General features: G+C 39.9%; 1 protein-coding gene across 4 annotated transcripts in view; it reads left to right on the forward strand.

Moving 5' to 3' along the window:
• Positions 1-5598: 5598 nt before the first annotated feature.
• The window catches only part of elfn1a (extracellular leucine-rich repeat and fibronectin type III domain containing 1a), a 78365-nt gene continuing 66037 nt past the window's right edge, over positions 5599-17926 (forward strand). For 2 of the 4 annotated variants that reach the window (XM_058377251.1, XM_058377253.1), the window contains exon 1: positions 5599-5993. The gene's annotated coding sequence lies outside the window, so the exon portion shown is untranslated. Of the gene's footprint in view, positions 5994-6439; positions 6580-17926 lie in introns of those variants that run through there. The other 2 variants (XM_058377250.1, XM_058377252.1) reach the window with 1 other exon arrangement.

Consider the following 17926-nt stretch of genomic DNA (forward strand, 5'->3'; position numbering starts at 1 on the left):
CTTTTTTGAAGCCCCTGATTCGCCATTGTCCCGTGCACAATAGCACCGAGCGCTGACCAGACAGCGGGAGCGATCACAAGCACACCATCGGTCTCTCTATACGGCGTTAGAGTGAAAGGAGACAGCCGGCAGATCGTTGACAAGGCTGACAGAAGGCTCAAAAGCAGCAGTGCAAGCAGCCAGCATCACGCACTCAATCAAGACCGAACCTTTCCTTGTTCTTGGGGCGGCTCCCGTTTCCTCGGCGTACGGTTACGACTTTAAAAATGAATGCGCTGTGGGGTTGAAGCACAAGAGAAAGAGCCATGTGAGCATTTTCGGTACCTTCTCAATTCTTGATGCTTGATGGAGAGAGAAACAAGCGAACAACAGACGCAAACTCGGCCCTTGTGCACTTAGCGAGGTTAAATTATGCATGTTCAACTTCTGCTGTGAAAATAACTACCTTGCTTCTGCCCCGAGTAAGTGTATCAGTCTGAGGTCAAGTAACATGTTCTTACAAGTGCACATCTGGAAGAATTTGCTCTTTGCATCTTGTGTAGAAATGTAGAAACGACGAACACTCAGAGATCTGTATCTGTATTTCTGCCCATTTTTAAAATCTAGTAAATGTACAAATATCAGAGTTTAATTTTATTTCTATAACACTTTGAATAATGGACAGGGTCACAAAGCAGCTTTGCAGGAATGAAAAAAATAAATAAATAAAAATGACAAAGTTATAAATTTAATTAGCAAGTCAGAGGTGACTCCCTGAGACGATACCAGGAAGAAATCTTGAGAGGAACCAAACCCAATATGGAACCCCATACTCAACTAGGTAACACTGGAGCTTGTGATTATAAATCACTTCCTTTATCTAACTATATATAGTCAAGTGCAGTTGTGTAACCAGGAGCTTATAATTAAGAACATCTGTGTAATTTCTGAAATCATTATAGTGTTAATTTAAATTTCTTTATGCTGAAGCCATCAAATGGTTACTTCCAGTTATGGCATTTGGCAAACCCCCTTATCCAGAGTAACTCACAATTTATCTCAATTGAGGATTAAGGACCTTGCTCAAGGGCCCAGCTGTGGCGGCTTGATGGACCTGGGATTCAAACTCACAGCCTTCCTCTCAGTAGTCTAGCACCTTCACCACCAAGCTACCACACCCCAGATTCACTGAGACCTGAGAGTAAAACCGACCCCAGCAACAGCAGAAGACTATTGAGCACTACTGAGAAGGAAATTTGACCAAACGGCGCTGAAAATGGACACAAACCAGCTTCTGGACTTCTGACTGATGTAGGATAATAAAACACAATTCTGGACTAAAAGTGTTGTTTCCCAACTGTGGGCTGTTTATACATAGTATAACTCACATTTTGCTTTGAAAACTGAAGAAATAAAAATCAGAACAAAATAACCATTACAAAATAATCTTTCACTGCTAACTGCCAACTGTGAAGCTATGAGTTAATTTTACAGTCAGAAATGTTTTTCAATCTATTGAAATCCAAAAGCTTAAAATAAATGTTTACACCAAACTCTCGAGCAACATCGTAGTCAGGATCTTTGCACAGAACTCAGTCGGTTAATGGTGCTGCTTTTGTCTGATTTATTCCTAATTAATCCATCACAAAAGCTCACGCTTCTCTATTTATTTTGCCAGGTGCAAGGCAGCACGTCCTGGGAGAGTCCATTTTAGGTCTGGCCTACAGACGAGTGAAAGGGGCACCTGCTGTTGAAAGCCTGCATGTCATGGCTTTTCACTCAGGTTCATTGTGGATGGGGATAAAGGGGCTTCGTTCAGTAGCCAGGGCTAAGCTTGGGGCACATCGTCCCTGCTGGAGTTCTTTTGTAGATATTTTTAGTAGCAGTGGTGTGTTTATCCAGACAGCCAGGACAGAGTATGTGTGCTCCAGCACCTGCACCCATGAGTGGCAGTTGTCTTTCATTCCTGCTGAGCTGGAACTCTTACAGCTAGCTCTCTGAAGTAAAGACGCTAAAATCTACCACTCAGGTACTGAGGGGTTTTTTTTGACACAGTGATGCAAAACACACAAAAAAGCCATTCTTAAAATATCAGAAGAATAAGAGTCTAAACGCATTTCAATATCGACGCCACAGAAAGCTGCATATTGTAGTGTTGAATTTCACTTCAGCATGGAGATGGATGCGGATCAGCCTCTGAGCGGAAACACAGTCTCCGCCCACTCCAGACAGTGTCCCTGCATATTCAAATCTATGCAAATGAAACGCCTACGTAATGAACTGCTGCCTCTCAGATGGTGAACCCAGTCCGGCGTTGCTCACAACCAAACATGTGTTTATGTAAATTATTGAATCACTCAAACCTCAAAAGACCACTTTGGAAAGTTTGCTTCGCCCGTGTTTTGTGAAAAATGTGCTCATTTAGAGTGCAAACGCTTTGTCTGTTCTGTCGTTTGCTTGAGGCAGATTTGTTACTCAAGCTTTTGCTTTGCATCTGCATTTCTGACAGGCCAGTGCAGTGGCTCTGACTGCCAACTCTCTGCACAAGCCTGATAGTAAAAGCCTTAACTCTTTCAATTACTTTCAATTTCTTTTTTTAAGGTCACTAAATTTTTTGCCTATGTAATGAAATCGTGCAATGCGTAAATGTCTTCAGAGAATTATTTATACTCACCCTTAACACTTACTGCTGTTATGCTTGTTGCCCTAATGCTGACCTATTTCCATACATCCAAAGGGATGCTTATGAAATATTTATGACAATCCATAAATATATATATATATATATATATATATGTATGTATGTATATGTATGTATTAATAGAGAGAGAGAGAGACTCTCAGGAAATATTTACTGCTTTCTTCTATAACATACAGTACAATCCCAGCCATACACACCCAAAGCCATTTTCACACCCAGGCACAAGCAGAATATTCTGTTATTTACAACATGAAACCATTTCAAAGAAATTTCTATTCCTAGAATATAATTTGGATGTCGGGGCTTAGCAACAATCCTCTAAACATGGATTTCTATAATCCAATTCTGGTCAAAATACCATGGAAAAAGTAATAAATAATAATTAAATTAATAATAAAGTAATAAAATAATAATAATAATAATAATAATAATAATAATAATAATAATGATAGATAGATATTTCAGCTATATTTAGTTTATTATATACAGAGTCATAGAATTACAAGAAGGAGCAACACTAATCGCTAACACAGAATTCAGTAAATAAACCCAAACATTATTGAAGTTAAACAAGTGCCTGTTTTACCCAATAAACACTGAGGTAGTGCCATTTCACGCTCCTGAATTGCCCTGTTCATGTGTCAGCCAACAGCCGTGTACATGATTGAGTGTCCTCCTGATATGGATTCATCACAAAAGCAAGCGGGCAGCAGAGCAGTGCCGAGATGTAAATAAAAGACTGTAAATGAGGCAAAAAGAATCCCCCTGAACAATAATAACAGAAATATTCTACGTCTCTGATACCTTGACATGCTGCATGCTACTTAATTTATGTCTGAGTGTCACTGTTAAATAACCCCATTTGCCAGTATAAGAAAACTATCTCACAGTGTTCTGCAACAGAGTCAGTGAAAAATAGAAAATCAATGAAGTAGCCATTTTAATTTACCAAATGGTGGCGTTTTTGAAGCACTCTCATATTTCAGACTTGGCCATGACCAGGATAAGGACGCATGGCTTAATTGAACAACATCCTCCTAAATATCCTGAGAGCATCCTGTGATAAATGTATGAACTTAGTGAAGAATCAATCCAAAAAAAGAAATAAACAATGCACACCACCAACAAAAAATCAGCCACAGTTTAAATCAGTGTGTGGATGATTGCCATTTATTACACTCATGGCAAGTTTTTAACCCGGCTACTTCACATCAGCCTGCCAACTATAATTAGGAAATTTGCTGCACTTAGGCCCAGTGCGCCCTGAGTATGCCTCCTGCCATACATCATCAAGAAGAAAGTGCTGCCTGTGGCTAATGCTCCAGAACCCCTGTCCTGTTCTCTGGGCCAGTGCCCACTCTGTGCCCACACACTCTACTGTGGGCTGGGTGGTAGGGTGGCACTGTGGCATGGTGGCACAGACTCCATCGCATGTATCCTCCTTGTCAGAAATGGCTGCTGCACCTCGCCGCTGGCTCTCAGCCGCAGCCGGCATTACAGGGGGAACGACAGCGACCATAAATCAGGCCCAGGAGAAGAGAAGTGTATTGTGTATGAGGACAGCACAGGGATGACTGCCAAAGCAACCCCAACCCCCTATAAAAGTATACCAACCTGTAACTGTGATGGAGTACAGGTGGAAGATGCTTGAAGCGTGCAGTTGTGCAAACAGAAAGCGATGCTCAGAGCACTCTCAGGATACTCTCAATGCTGATGTATCTAGTTCATTTCGTGCTTCTTTTCACACCAGTGTGTTATCATAGAGTATTTAGCGCATGCAGTATGAGCAGAGTTTTTTTTTTTTTTAAATATACAAATACAGTGAGGTCCAAAAATCTGAAGCCACAACTGATTTTGTCGTTCATTTAATCTAGAAAATAAACAGAATGTTTAAAGAAAATGAATATTTAATATATTTACGCACTATTTCCAGGTTCCTCTTTAAATGTAAGCAAATGTAAATGCTTTGTACAAAGATCACATTGTCCTCATGTCTAATCTCTTCTGTTAAAGCATGTGTTCGGACAACACTCTGATGGATTTGATTAAAAAAATGGATGATCAGGTTTCGTAAACTTGTGGAGTCCATGCAGCTCCAATCACAATGACATTAAAGCACAAAAAAGGGGATAACCCAAATACTAAGAAACTGGAATTTGTGGCCATGAATCTTAGATTCTACCTTTTAATTAAGTTATTGTCTTTTATATAATCTATAATGAAAATTCACTAGTCAAAAAAAAAGAGAAGGAACTTTACTGTTTACAAATCACTGACCTAACCTCAAGTCATGGAAAACAAACAAACTAAACAATATGATTGCAATAAACAATATTAATAAAAACAGAATATATCACCAAATTTCATTTTCAAAGCACTTGAATATAAACCTACAGTAGGCACCCAAATGCAAACAGGATATATGGGAATCTTTAAGAAGCCTCATATCACATGTTTAATATATATAGTTATTGTTTCTGTGTTTGTCAGGGGAATAACCTGAGATATCTCAGGACTTAAACCGGAATCCTTTTCTTGTTACAGAAGACCACACCACTCCAAGAGTAAGATGCCGCTTGTGATATGTGAGGTAGAGTGCTAAGCCACTCTGAGTGCACTCCTGTGCTATAATCTTGTTTACACCTAGAGTCTTGTTCATAATAAGGTTAGATTGCAAGTTTCATCGCTTTCATTTTCTGCTTCTAGACATTTCAATGGCCTGTGTGAGGGAAAACCTTCATAACACCTAATGTGTTTAGGGTTCCCCCCCCTCTCTCTTCGGGATGGACAGAGAGATCTAACCACGCAGCGAACGAGGGATTTTCAATTACCCTCTGATGAATCCGCAGCATTTATAGCCCCGCGGCCACGCGCAATCTTCTTATGAGCTTTACTTCGGCCCCAAGTGGACCTGTGGCTCAGTGAAAGAGTACTCCGAAGTCAATAAGAAAGCGCTGGGAATGGTTAACCCGTGCTATATTGTGGCACACAGAAACGCGCGCGGTGACGGACAAACCCTGCCTCGCGCTCGCCTCGCCTCATCTCAGGAATACATAAAGGTGCGCAGTGAGAGCGCGCGACACCAGCGACTCAAGCCTGCAAACCCTCGCGCGGTCTTTTAACGGAGCTCAGACAGACACACATACACACATACACACACACACACACACACACAGAGAGAGAGAGAGAGAGAGAGAGAGAGAGAGAGAGAGAGTTGCATAGACTGTGGAGCCCGCCGCCTCCACATCGGGGTTCATGGTGACCTAGCGAGCTTCTCAGAGACTTAACGGGTTCTCCGCTCACCACCGCTCCGGTAAGTCGCCTATTTGCAAGCACAGATGTTCCCGAACACGGCGCCTCGATCGGCACGCGCAACAACGAAAGCATTCGTGATGCTAGAGCTTAATGACCTGTTCATCCCGTGCATCATCGTATTGGCAACAAATAACAAGTCTCGCCTCTCCAGGACATGATTGTTTTTTTTTTGGGAGAACGAGGTTGGGAGGTGATAACCAAAATGCTGAAAAAACTTGTGGTGACTATAGTACAATTGTAATATAATTGTGGTGTTCAAATGAAAAACAACTTAGCAACAATTTTCATGCACTTGTGCGTAATTTGGTTTTTGGATTTTGGCTGCGAACGCGCATCGGTGGGGATGTGGGGTTATGGGGATGGGGTCGTCACGGTATTGCATTGAGGTGTGTTACTTTTTTTGGGGGGGGGGGCGCGAGAGAGAGAGAGAGAGAGAGAGAGAGAGAGAGAGAGAGAGAAAACGTTTCAGTACGTCGGTCAGCAGACTGTTAACCGCTAGAGTTCGCCTTCAACCATTAAAAGCCGGCGCAGTGCGACTGATCCTTTCCTTCGCCTGTCTCTGGGATTTCGGTGAGCTGAGCTGCGTGAGTATGCTGTGTGTCTCCTTTGTAGGCATGGTAATGCAATGCTGATCAGATAGCTTAAAGAGCGGAATCGGGCTGTGTGCTATACTGTACTGTGATCCGTAAGTTTGTGACTCCACTTCTGTCCTTATGTTATGCACTTCTGTGTGATCGCACTGCCATGATCGCGGCTGTGCTCTGTATGCTGCTCATCTATCTCTGATCTGCAGACGTCTGATGGATTTAGACAGATAAGATGGAAACAGACAGAACATTTTAGCTCTACACTCAAGCCAGCCAGGTTCGTCGGAAGAGAGAGAGACAGAGAGAGAGAGAGAGAGAGAGAGAGAGAGAGAGAGAGAGAAATGTATAACTAAACCGGAGCTGGGAGTTTAAAATGAAGCCTCTCCATCAATTTTAGACTGTCACAACCGAAAATGACTAGCTCACATATCAACCAGTATAGTGTTACCCTATTAACTCATTCAAATGTGAGCTCCGCTTCACTGTATAGATATTATATCACGCATAAATCGGGTCCTGTGCGCGTGGAGACTTTAACATCATATGCAATGAAATCAAGGGTATGTTGTATTACCGAAATCCTAGTCTGACATCTGAGAATATGAAAAGCATTTGATATGTGTGTTGCTGAAAAAGAACAAAAACAAAAAAAACTTTACCTCAGTGTCCATGGCTGAGGTTCGGACTGAAGAGCTTACAGTAGTTGAGAGAGATAGTGCTTAGGGGAGACTGGGGATTGAGTTGTTGTTCGCAGGATTTTCTCTTGTTCTCTCGCTAAGTGTGAAAACGAAAAGAGCTGTACACACCAGCTGCTAAAAAGGTGCCTGTGTGTCTCCTTAGATTTAGCAATTTATTAAGGCATGGTGTTACCCATGCAGTTCTTAGCGCTGTAATGATATGTTAAGAGTGCCCCTGAATGTTAATCAGCAGCACATATTAAGATCCAAGAGACTGCAATCCTAGCCACGGTGTCACTCACGGCTTGTCAGTCTTCCCATACAGGCTATTTTGCTGACAGGCCTTTATTTTTTTCTCCGCTGCTAAATGCCATCTTATGTGCTCACTGCCTCTCCTACTCTATTGATATTCATTTTGCGTGGTGGCTCATCTGTGCAAATCCACAGAGACAGAAATACAAGGAAACTATACCCAGATATAACCTGCTTTCACCTGTTCATCCAGTGAAAAATAAAGCATGCATTTGAATTAACTACAAGGCAAAGTGTGAGAATGCTGCTCGATGATTTTCCGGAGGGTTTCGCACTCTAATTTTAATAGCTAGGAAATGAACAATAATATTTAACTTGTACATTCATAAGTTGTTGTTTTTTTTCTTAAAAAAAATAACATAACAGCTATGTGCTTTTACTTTTGGCAACGGATCCAAACGATGCTCAAGCTCAGGTGCATCTGCTTGCGCTCTCGTGTTGGCATTCAGACAGGGGCTTCTGGCCAAACAGTGCTTTACACGTTAAAAGGAGAGACGATTGGTTTGTAAATCTCACAGCATTTGTTATGTGCATTTTAGTGTCCTCGTCTTTTTTCTGTCCATCTCTAATCGTGATTATGCAGGTTTTATGATTTACCAAGCTAGTTTGAATGCACTCTGCCTGAACCGGGCTCTTTGTTGCGGTGACATGGAAAGAGAGAGAGAGAGAGAGCTCTAGACTTTCAAGATGAGTGAGACGGTATGAGGTAGACGGTATCAGGAGAGCGCTGTATATTAAAATATTGTCATATCATTATTAATGTGTAGTAAGAGTAACACTAAATGTATAGTGAAGTAAATAACTACAACCAGCGGCTAGTTTTCCAGGGTGTGACTCCCTCTGAAAATTTTACAAAACAAATAATTTACTATGAGGCTACTATGATGATAAGAAGGTGCTACCTTGACATATACTACATAAAAAATATAAAAAAATGAGTGTATTACAGTGCAGTGGGGGTAACAGCCACTCGTCCCTGCACACTGTATATACACAAGCCGGTGAATTAAAAAAAAAAACATCTATTGACCAGTCTTATAGTCCAAGACTTAGGCAAGCCTCCACTGATTCGAGATTCATTACATTTCTATCTTAAAATCTATTCAGTCTTTTAATTTATTAATAAAATTTGACACTATTTCTTCTTATAGCACACATTTTCAAACTTCATATTCTTAGCTAGGTTCATATTCCTTTTACCCTCCTAATTCAAGCACAATGACAGTTATTGCCCCTTAATAAATAAAGCCCCTTAATAGCTCCTTTAATACTAATGGTTTCACAACTCTCCAACTGATCAATAAATTATCAGGGTTACTTCAGTACCACAGTTTTAATTAGCAGTAATTATTGATTAGCAGGATTATAATTCACACCCGGAAAAAGAAATTTCCCAATTATTTTGGTTTAATATTTTCATACAGCATCTTTGGGGGTGTATGCAATATTGAAAATGTTTAAAAAATGTTAGAAATTAGCGTGCGATTGTCCATGTGTTTTTATTTTAGATTGCTCAAGACTACAGTAGTCGAGAGATAAGATTTCTGATTGTGTCAGATTCATTTTTTATAGCCAAAAAATATTAACGATTTAAACACTGTGCCCACTGAACAGATTTATAGATTTAATAGACGGGCATAAACTGGCAAAAAAAGATGCAGCTTAACCGTTTTCTACACACCTTCATCTTCAGTAAGCGCTTTATTCTGGTGTGGGTTGTGGTGGATCTGAAATCAAACCCCGAAACACTGGGCACAAAGGAGGAATTCAGCCCAGATGAAACACCAGTCCATCACAGTGCACCATAGACACACACATTCACACACGCTTTAACACCATGGAGCAATTTAGTGTAACCAATATGACTATATGCATGAGTTTGGACAGTGGGTGATGGTGATACCTGAGGGAAACCCACATGAACTGGGGGAGAAGATGGAAAACTTAGAACAGACAGAACCCCAAGCTCCAGGACCCTGGTGCTAAGAGGCAGCAATGTTACTGCTCTAACACTACGCAGCTCTGCTGGAGAACATTAAGGGAAAAATAACATCACATTTTATTTAATGGGGTATTTTGGGGTGTGTGGCACATTGGAAAAACATTCATTGTTTTTTTTTTTTGTCACTGGTGAAGCAGAGGTAGACATTTCATTTGCACAGTGTCTTTAAAACTCCTTACAACAACATGTGTTGCACTTTTCTTTGCTTAAGCTGAATTTTCCTCTTACAAACTGGTCGAACTTTCTTTTAAAAAAACCCCTCCGTTTCACTAAGATAAGAGTTATCTTCATTAGAGGTACAATTATCTATTTCATGTAAGCACATAATTGCTGCAACTAAAATCCAAATACTGTGAAAAGTAGAATAAGACTTCTTTAAACGCTTCAAAAAAAAAAAAATCAGATAAATGGCATCAACGTGGCAACAGTCAGTACATCAGAACTGAACGTCGTTCATGAACTTTAACGCTTTTATCAAACAGCAACTCCAGTTGGATATGTGCGCTTCATCATGATCTTATCATGGCACGTCGCTTATATGGGGAGCTTTTAAGTTTCTAGTTCATTTTCAGAGCGTAAGAGCTTTGTGGATCTGCAGAACCATCATTTACCATCGTGTAGTCATCACTTACAGCACCTGCTGATATAGCACTTATACCAAGAAATGCTCATTACACAGTAACAAAAACATTGTTTTGTCTGAAATTACAGTAAACACCTGAGACCTGTACTTAATAACCAAAACTAGCACAGTCGGATCGTTACACATTGTTCTGCTCTGAACGCCACTGATGACTGCAAAGAGCCGAACAATTCCTTTTCTTTTTTTTCCAGTTACAGAGCAACAGGTTCAATCTGATACTCCATTAAATAAAATTTAATGGAGTTTAATCACTATTGCGGCACACATTTTTACAAAAGTACTTTAAAATCTGGGCAGAGGGCAGGCTCCTGAAAGAATTATTATTTTTTTTCATCCAAAAATAGAATCAAAGCATTCAATTCTGGTGATTTTACTAGTATTTATTTATTTATTTATTTCTTTCAACAAACATTAATGCGAGTACATGCTGCTGATCATTTCATTAGCTCAATTTTACATTTGGTAAAGATCTTTTTTTTAGGTATAAATACTGCTTACTGTTTGGTTGATAACAGTGAAAACTCCATATTTGTACACATTGTTATGCAATTAGATAAATAAAAGTCGTATTTAGTAGCAAAAGAATCTAAAATAATTCACTTCAGCTGGGGTTACAGTGAGCTTTCATGTTTTAAATAATTCAGATGATGTAAATTATAAAATTTAATGAATAGGAAAGCTTAATTTTTTTTTTTTTTAGAGAGATATCTACTGTCATCTACCTCATCAGATAATGATTTATCAGGAAAGGTTTTCTGGGGCACAAAGCATCTAGAGACGCCTCTGTTTGTGACATTTGCTTGGCCACAGCAACAGTAAAATGACACCAAGGTGCCGAATATAGTCTATCATTTGCTTGCAGTGTGGTAAAGTAGGCTATACATATTCCATTATAGTGTATAACATTTCATAAAAGAAGATATAAATTGAACTGAAAAAATGCTGGTACATTGGATTTAATTTTGGTTTGTGTTCCTGAAATTTCGCCCAAATTTTAATTTCAGCGTAAAGAGCTTCTTTCTAATCTTTCTAATTTTCACTCAAAGTCATGTAATACTTTCAGATGTCTAACTGATCATCCCAAATATTGTTATGAGAAAAAGATCAGTGATTTTGGAGTAACTTAACAGGAAGAGATGCGTCAGTGTTTAGTTGGCGAAGGCTGACTAAGCCTGGAAAGCGTGGAAAGTGTCCGAATTCTCTGACATTTAAATGTCTATTTATTTGTAAATGTATTATGCATTTCCAGAAGCTTTTATCCAAAGGGACTTAATGTAGCAGAATAGAGCCCAAGCATGGAGCAATTAAAGGAGCTGACAGCATAGTGCAAGTGCCACAAGACACAGTTTCCACCAATTGACATTTGGTGGTTCAGTAGATAATTAACCTTGGTGGACGTTTTATCCAAGCTTTTCACAAAAGGGCCAAAACAGAACACAAAGATTGTGACTACTAATATATTTTAAAATTCTCTCTGGCTTTTCTCAGTGACCGTACGTCCTGTGATAGTAGAAGAAATATATTTCTGCTTCTAGAAACCGTTTAATTCACTTGGAATTTACATGCGCGATCGCTTAATTGAATTAACATGCTTGTCATGTAGGACTATTTATTTATCGGTTTAGTCAGTAATTGATTATATTATGTATATTGTATTTGGTGTCATATATCTGTGCACACTAATCAATCATAAACTGTCCAACGTGCGTCTGCATTGTTCACATGGTTTATATGTAGTCAGTATTTCACAGTTATGACAGTGCATGACAGAAATGAACCGCACTGAGTACGTCTTTCAGTTGAGAGATCAGAGATGGTCAGCCTCTGATTTATAGATAATAGGACACATTATACAAAAATGAAAGATGAATAAAGACATGTCATATTGAATTATATGGTAGATAGAATTAATAAAAGGGTCTTTCTATAGTGCTGAAAAAACCAGCCTTAAAGCAGCTGTTGAAGTGGCATACAGGATTTGATTGCCTTTCTCTGTAGAAAGCATGCTATGCCATGATACACGTTTCTTATTCGCAATTTAACACGCCGTCTTTCAGGTTCAGAATTATAGAAAACATGCCAGAACGCTGACGTGAATTGAGTTGTCGACCGCTGAAACGTGTTGCCTTAATCACAGCGTCACAGCGTTGCTTCTATAGTCGCATCAAATTAAAACAGCTCAAACACAACCTTCAAAAACAGATTCCCAAGACTTGTCTTTGATGCTCCCAGAGTATAGTACTGTTCAGGAGAAGTGCCAGTCCTGAGAATGTACGCCTACCTCCAGAGATGGAGGGCACAATCATTATTCATTCTACACTGAGTGCCGAGCCTCGGGACAGCTTGCAAATGGGTAGATGAGCCATTGACAGTCACAGAAAGCACTTGGAGAAAAAGAATAAAATAAGGCTGTCGTGCTTTCAGAGAGCCATCGTTCTGCATTTAGAAATGCACTAGCACTTCTAGATAATGTGGAAATTATAAAGCCTTTACCACTGAGTGATATTTTATTTCAATTTAGCAAAGTAAAGATTGTACAAATTCTGAGATCTTATCTCTTCACAAGCATACCAATGGCATTAGAAAGGTTGAATAATCTGCTCAGGTGAGTGATTTAAGTGGATGGCTTGAGATTTGGAGCTATTGTCTACGCCGACCTAGCAACTGGTGCAGCAGTGTTTACTTTGGAGATTTCAGCACCAAACCCCTGATGAGTGTCAGTGAAGGTTAAAGTGGATTTCAAGCAACTGTCCAAGCCTTTCATTGAATGGTCACTACAGTTCATGCAGTCATTCTTACTAGATAAATGCTTTTTCCTGCTCAGTGTCAGGATGGATCTAAAGCATGTCCTTGGAACAACGGCCATGAGGTTGGAACACATCCTGGATGGGACGCAGGTCACCATGATTAAATCATTCAAAATGACATGGACTAAGCGTGGAAACAATGAAGACGTGTCTCTGAAATTTGTTAATGGATTAATCTGTCCTTTGCAAGACCGAACATTTTAATCAGCTTCCAGTTCGTTATTATTGTTCTGGGGTTCAACAAGTCATGTAGGCCATTCAGCTGGAGAAAGGACAAAAACTTTCCATAAATAAATGATATACTGATGACGTTGTGTATGTGAAACACCTGCTATCCTTCACATAAATTAATTAGCGGTTCTGATGACTTGGCGTTGTACCTGCAGGACTCAGGTCTTGTTTGATGAATACACTTTTCTCATATCTAAGCTGGCGACACATAATAGGTCCGACATTGCTGAATTCAGAGCCTCTTATATTGATTGGGCTTTTGTGTGAGCATATGGCACACGCAAGTTCACTCCCTAAATATGTATTCAGAGCTCAGAGTCTTTAAGCATTAGAATATTAGCTCCCTGTATGGATTACTAAACTACTTTATCCATCATCTAGGAAAGAGATGATATAAAATAACATTACATAATAATACAAAATTTCATAATTAAGAAATTATACTTACTCATAATGTTGTAATACTCAAAGTGGTATTCACTGGTAGCGTCTTACTGTAACTATACCTTTTGTTTTTTTGTGTTTGTTTGTTTGTTTTTAATATTATTCATATTATTCATAATGGAAAATATAGTAGATACAGGATATATGATGATAAAACATCACTTATAACAAGTTGCTGTTGGCAACATACTGGTATCAGTGAGACAGCAGTATACATTTGGAACATTTACTTATTAATTAATTAACTAAAGCAACTAGTCATTGATTTAAACTGCACTTGATGTTATATATATTTAAGGTATAGAACATGACAGAACATGCAGCTATAAGAAAATAATCAATGACATCTATAACATCTTATCCTGAAGTGTACAGAATATTCCTCTTGTTCCTCTGAATTAAGTTGTGAATGTCATACTTTTTTGTTGTTTATAGTTATGTATGTTGTTGTATATGTATGTTGATCTTCATAACTCTGTGGTGGTACATGATGAAGCCCAAATCTCCTTAAGTCACATATTTCTCATTATTTCTCAACTCCTTATGGAAAGCCTCATCACAGCAGGGTAGAGCTTTTAGCCCAATTGTAGGCTGTAATGACCCATCACCCAGTGGACCAAGCTCTGCTTGAAGCATCTCATGTCTTGAGAGATGAATAACTGACACTATGACCAAATAGCAATTATGAGAGTACCATAAGGCTTGCACTGGACCTGGTACTGCTTTAAAATTTTAAGATACATAACCTTGGGCAAGAACCATGGGTTGGGAAATAGTGTCACCCTGGAACCATTTGGTCATTGGAGAATGCATTGTGATTGACAGTACAAAGGGCTGTCAAGATAAGAATGATGAGCTTGTGACAAGAGCCTGTGCTTCTCTCACTGAAATTGGATGAAACAAGGATGAATCCCTACCTGTGGTAATTGGGGTTTATTTGAAGGATAAAAGTCACTCGCTTTAATTCCGGCAGCCCCTAGGGAGTGCAGTCGTTGTGGCTCTGGTTAACAGTCCAAGTCCTGGAACTGCCCGTAGCGGCCTACCTCACAGGTAAGTGCGATAACATCTCCCACACATGGGACAACAGGGTGGCTAGTATTCCCAGCAAATGTAATTTTGCTGTATTGAATGGTATTGTCTGCTTCAGCACAAGGGATCTTTCCCAGTTTTTTGCAAGTCAGGGCACTGTAATTCACACAAAGAGGGTGGAAATGCCTCAGATAGCCTGCTCCCCAGTGGAAGACTGTCAGAACAATTGTCCAAGTATGGTATTACCCTTATGCCTCTGGTCATCACAGTTGACAGAAATGTTTGTATGTATTCCCTGAACACCCTCAGTTCTAGAGAGATGCCGGAGGGTAAGACAATGGATTGGAATGCTTGCCATTGATTGGAAGGCAAGCCACCACAGAAATCTGTGATCCTAAGTGAAGAGGGCATGAAAGATGCACAACACAGGCTTACTGATGACCCAGTCTGTAGCTGGTGTTTTGTCATCAGAATATAAAAAAAATCGCTTAAAGCTTTAAGCTTAAACCATAAAGCTTCCCTTTGGCAGCCCTTGTTCTTCATGACTAGCTCCAGCTTTCTTGTTGGTTAACTCATAGAGAGGTTAGGGTTAATTTTAAGAGCATGACTTTTGTCCACTTAGGACCCATACCAGCTCAAGGGTGCCTTTGTGGATACCTTACCAATGAGCCAGTTTTGTAGCAACTTCAGAGTGCCACCTGGTCTATCCATTTGTCTGTTCTGGCATTTGATTCTGAAATCTTTAGCTGCAAGCCTAAAGAGTGGCTGTGGTACATAAGGAAGATTTTGCAGAGTTGATTACATGTCTCCAGCAGCCCAGACTGTGTCAACCAAGCCTGGTGTCATTTATAAACCAAATTGGTGGAGATCCATCCTGCATCCTGTTCTATGTGACTCATTGCCAAGATGTTACAGAGGGACCAGCAGCTACAGAGCCACTGCTGCAGTGCAAAAAGCAAAATTGTAGACTGCTTGTATGCACCATGTACGAGTTCATTTTGTAGGATGTCACCTGGATATCACCATTGGGCATTAGGTGCCAGAACCTACAGTAATCTTTTGTCCAGTGAAGACACCAGTGATACAGTGCAAGTGGCTAAGTTGCAAGCTTTGGCACAGTCCAGTAGAGAGTTTCAGAACCTGCTTCCAATGTCCTCCATATAGTTCTTATGTTGAGGCGCGGTGAAATTCCATTTGGTCAGTGGTCACATTATTGGTTTTTATTCCCAGCTACCAAAGAGCTTAGGCATTGGCTGCACAAGTGCTGATTCTTTAGCAATCACTTAAAGCCAAAGCTATGCATACTATATAGTGGAAACCAGCAAATTCTGTGGTTAACTATGTGTCATGCTGGGAAAACTCACCACTCTAGTAGAAAGGAGTCAAGCTGCTAGTCCTCAGATGCCTGGGGATGTGAAAGCTGAGTAACTCACCAAGGGAGCAAACATTGCTCAGCAGAGAGAAAAAATGGATGAGAAGAGGGAGGGGGAATCAGCTCCTGCTATACTGAACACTGCAGTTCTCACTGTACATGGCTTTATCTATTTAAACCAAGCCACTGATGATGGAAGGACATCCATACGTATACACAAACCATTGCATGCTTTGGGGGGTTTCCTCCAGATACTTCAGCTTCCTCCTGTCCAAAGACATGTGTTGTAGGCTGACTGACATCTCTAAATTGTCTGTAGTGTGTGTGTGTGTGTTTGGCACACCATCCAGGGTGTCCCCTGCCTCCAGCCCTGAGTATATTCCCTGGTATAGGCTCCAGGCTCCGCAACCCTGTGTAGGATAAGTGCTACAGATAATGGATGGATGGATGGATGAAGGTTCTACAGACAGTGATGCCTCTAACTTGGATTCATTTAACTTCTTAATAGATAAAATAGTCCATATTAATAAGCTACTAATGCTTTGTTGAATTTGTACACAGCATTTTGCGTATTGCCACGGTTATATTAGATCTAATAAAATAGATTAGATAAATTATGTCATCAGATTTGATCTTATTATATCTGATGGCATTGATGTCTTTGTTGCACACACACACACACACACATGCATGCACGTGCACACACACACACACACACACCGGCACATGCTGCTCAGTGAAACATGCATGTCACAGCCACTATAATTAGTCCCAGAGGGACATACAGAACCTTAGGAGCGAGGACCAAAAGGGCCCTAGAGTTACTGCAATCTAAATTAATTTCATGAATTTATTCATATTAATATAGCCAAGACTGAATTCATTTAGAAACTTTATTCGACATATTCAGATTTTCTTTTGTTACCAGTTTGGCTGTTAACCTGTGCATTAAGATTTTCAGGTATGATTTAAGATGGAGCTGACTGACCATGGATCAGAATTGTTCCGGAAACCTCTGCTTTAAGATGCATGGGAACTGATCCTGTAGATTACGATGCATTGTGTTGGGTGTGAGAAGAAGACAAAGAACATATCAGTAGTGTGCTGATAGGTATGATCAAAAAGCAAAACATAACAATGGGAAACTTGTCTCTACTGAATTCTGTGTGTTATGCTTTTATTTATTTTTTTTCATGACAAGTAACAATATGTTCTTCTAACCCAGGTCCTTTACACCTGTGCCTTTGCAGAAACTAAATTCTGCTTTGCAAAAGGCTCATGTTTTTCTTATCTTCCACCTTTTTCTTGCTATCACTAGGAGAGAGTGTATGTTTTTTAAACCAATGAATATTTGTTTGGACTGTGCTGGCCACTGGAGCTGAAGTGCTGAGAGGCTATGTGAGAAGAAACGTGCCGAACTGAAGTGTGAGGACAGGTGCTGCTTGATGGAAGCAGCCAAACAGCCATCTGCTCTAGAATACTTCTAGCCCCTGGAAAGAAGCTGTCTCGTACTTGCAGAACTGATTAATGTCTCTGTCTGCTCACTAAAAGACATATCTGACAGATGTGAGTTACTTAGATTCTGAAAACCTGACACAAATCAAACTGTTTTACCAAATGAAATGAAGCCGGAATTAAAGAAGGAAAAAATGTTTGTTGTGCTTTATGGTGCATAAAGCAAAACGATAGAAAAAAAGTGTATATTGTCTGTAGGTGTGGCACACGTGAAGTGTAAGCTTCAGAAAGTTAGAAAAAAGTACAGTATTTTATTGGGAGGTTAATTTAGTGCGTCGATGAATGACCCATCACTGTGGTACACCCTTTCTG

This window comes from Hemibagrus wyckioides, linkage group LG24, assembly GCF_019097595.1.
Source record: "Hemibagrus wyckioides isolate EC202008001 linkage group LG24, SWU_Hwy_1.0, whole genome shotgun sequence".
Lineage (NCBI taxonomy): Eukaryota > Metazoa > Chordata > Actinopteri > Siluriformes > Bagridae > Hemibagrus > Hemibagrus wyckioides.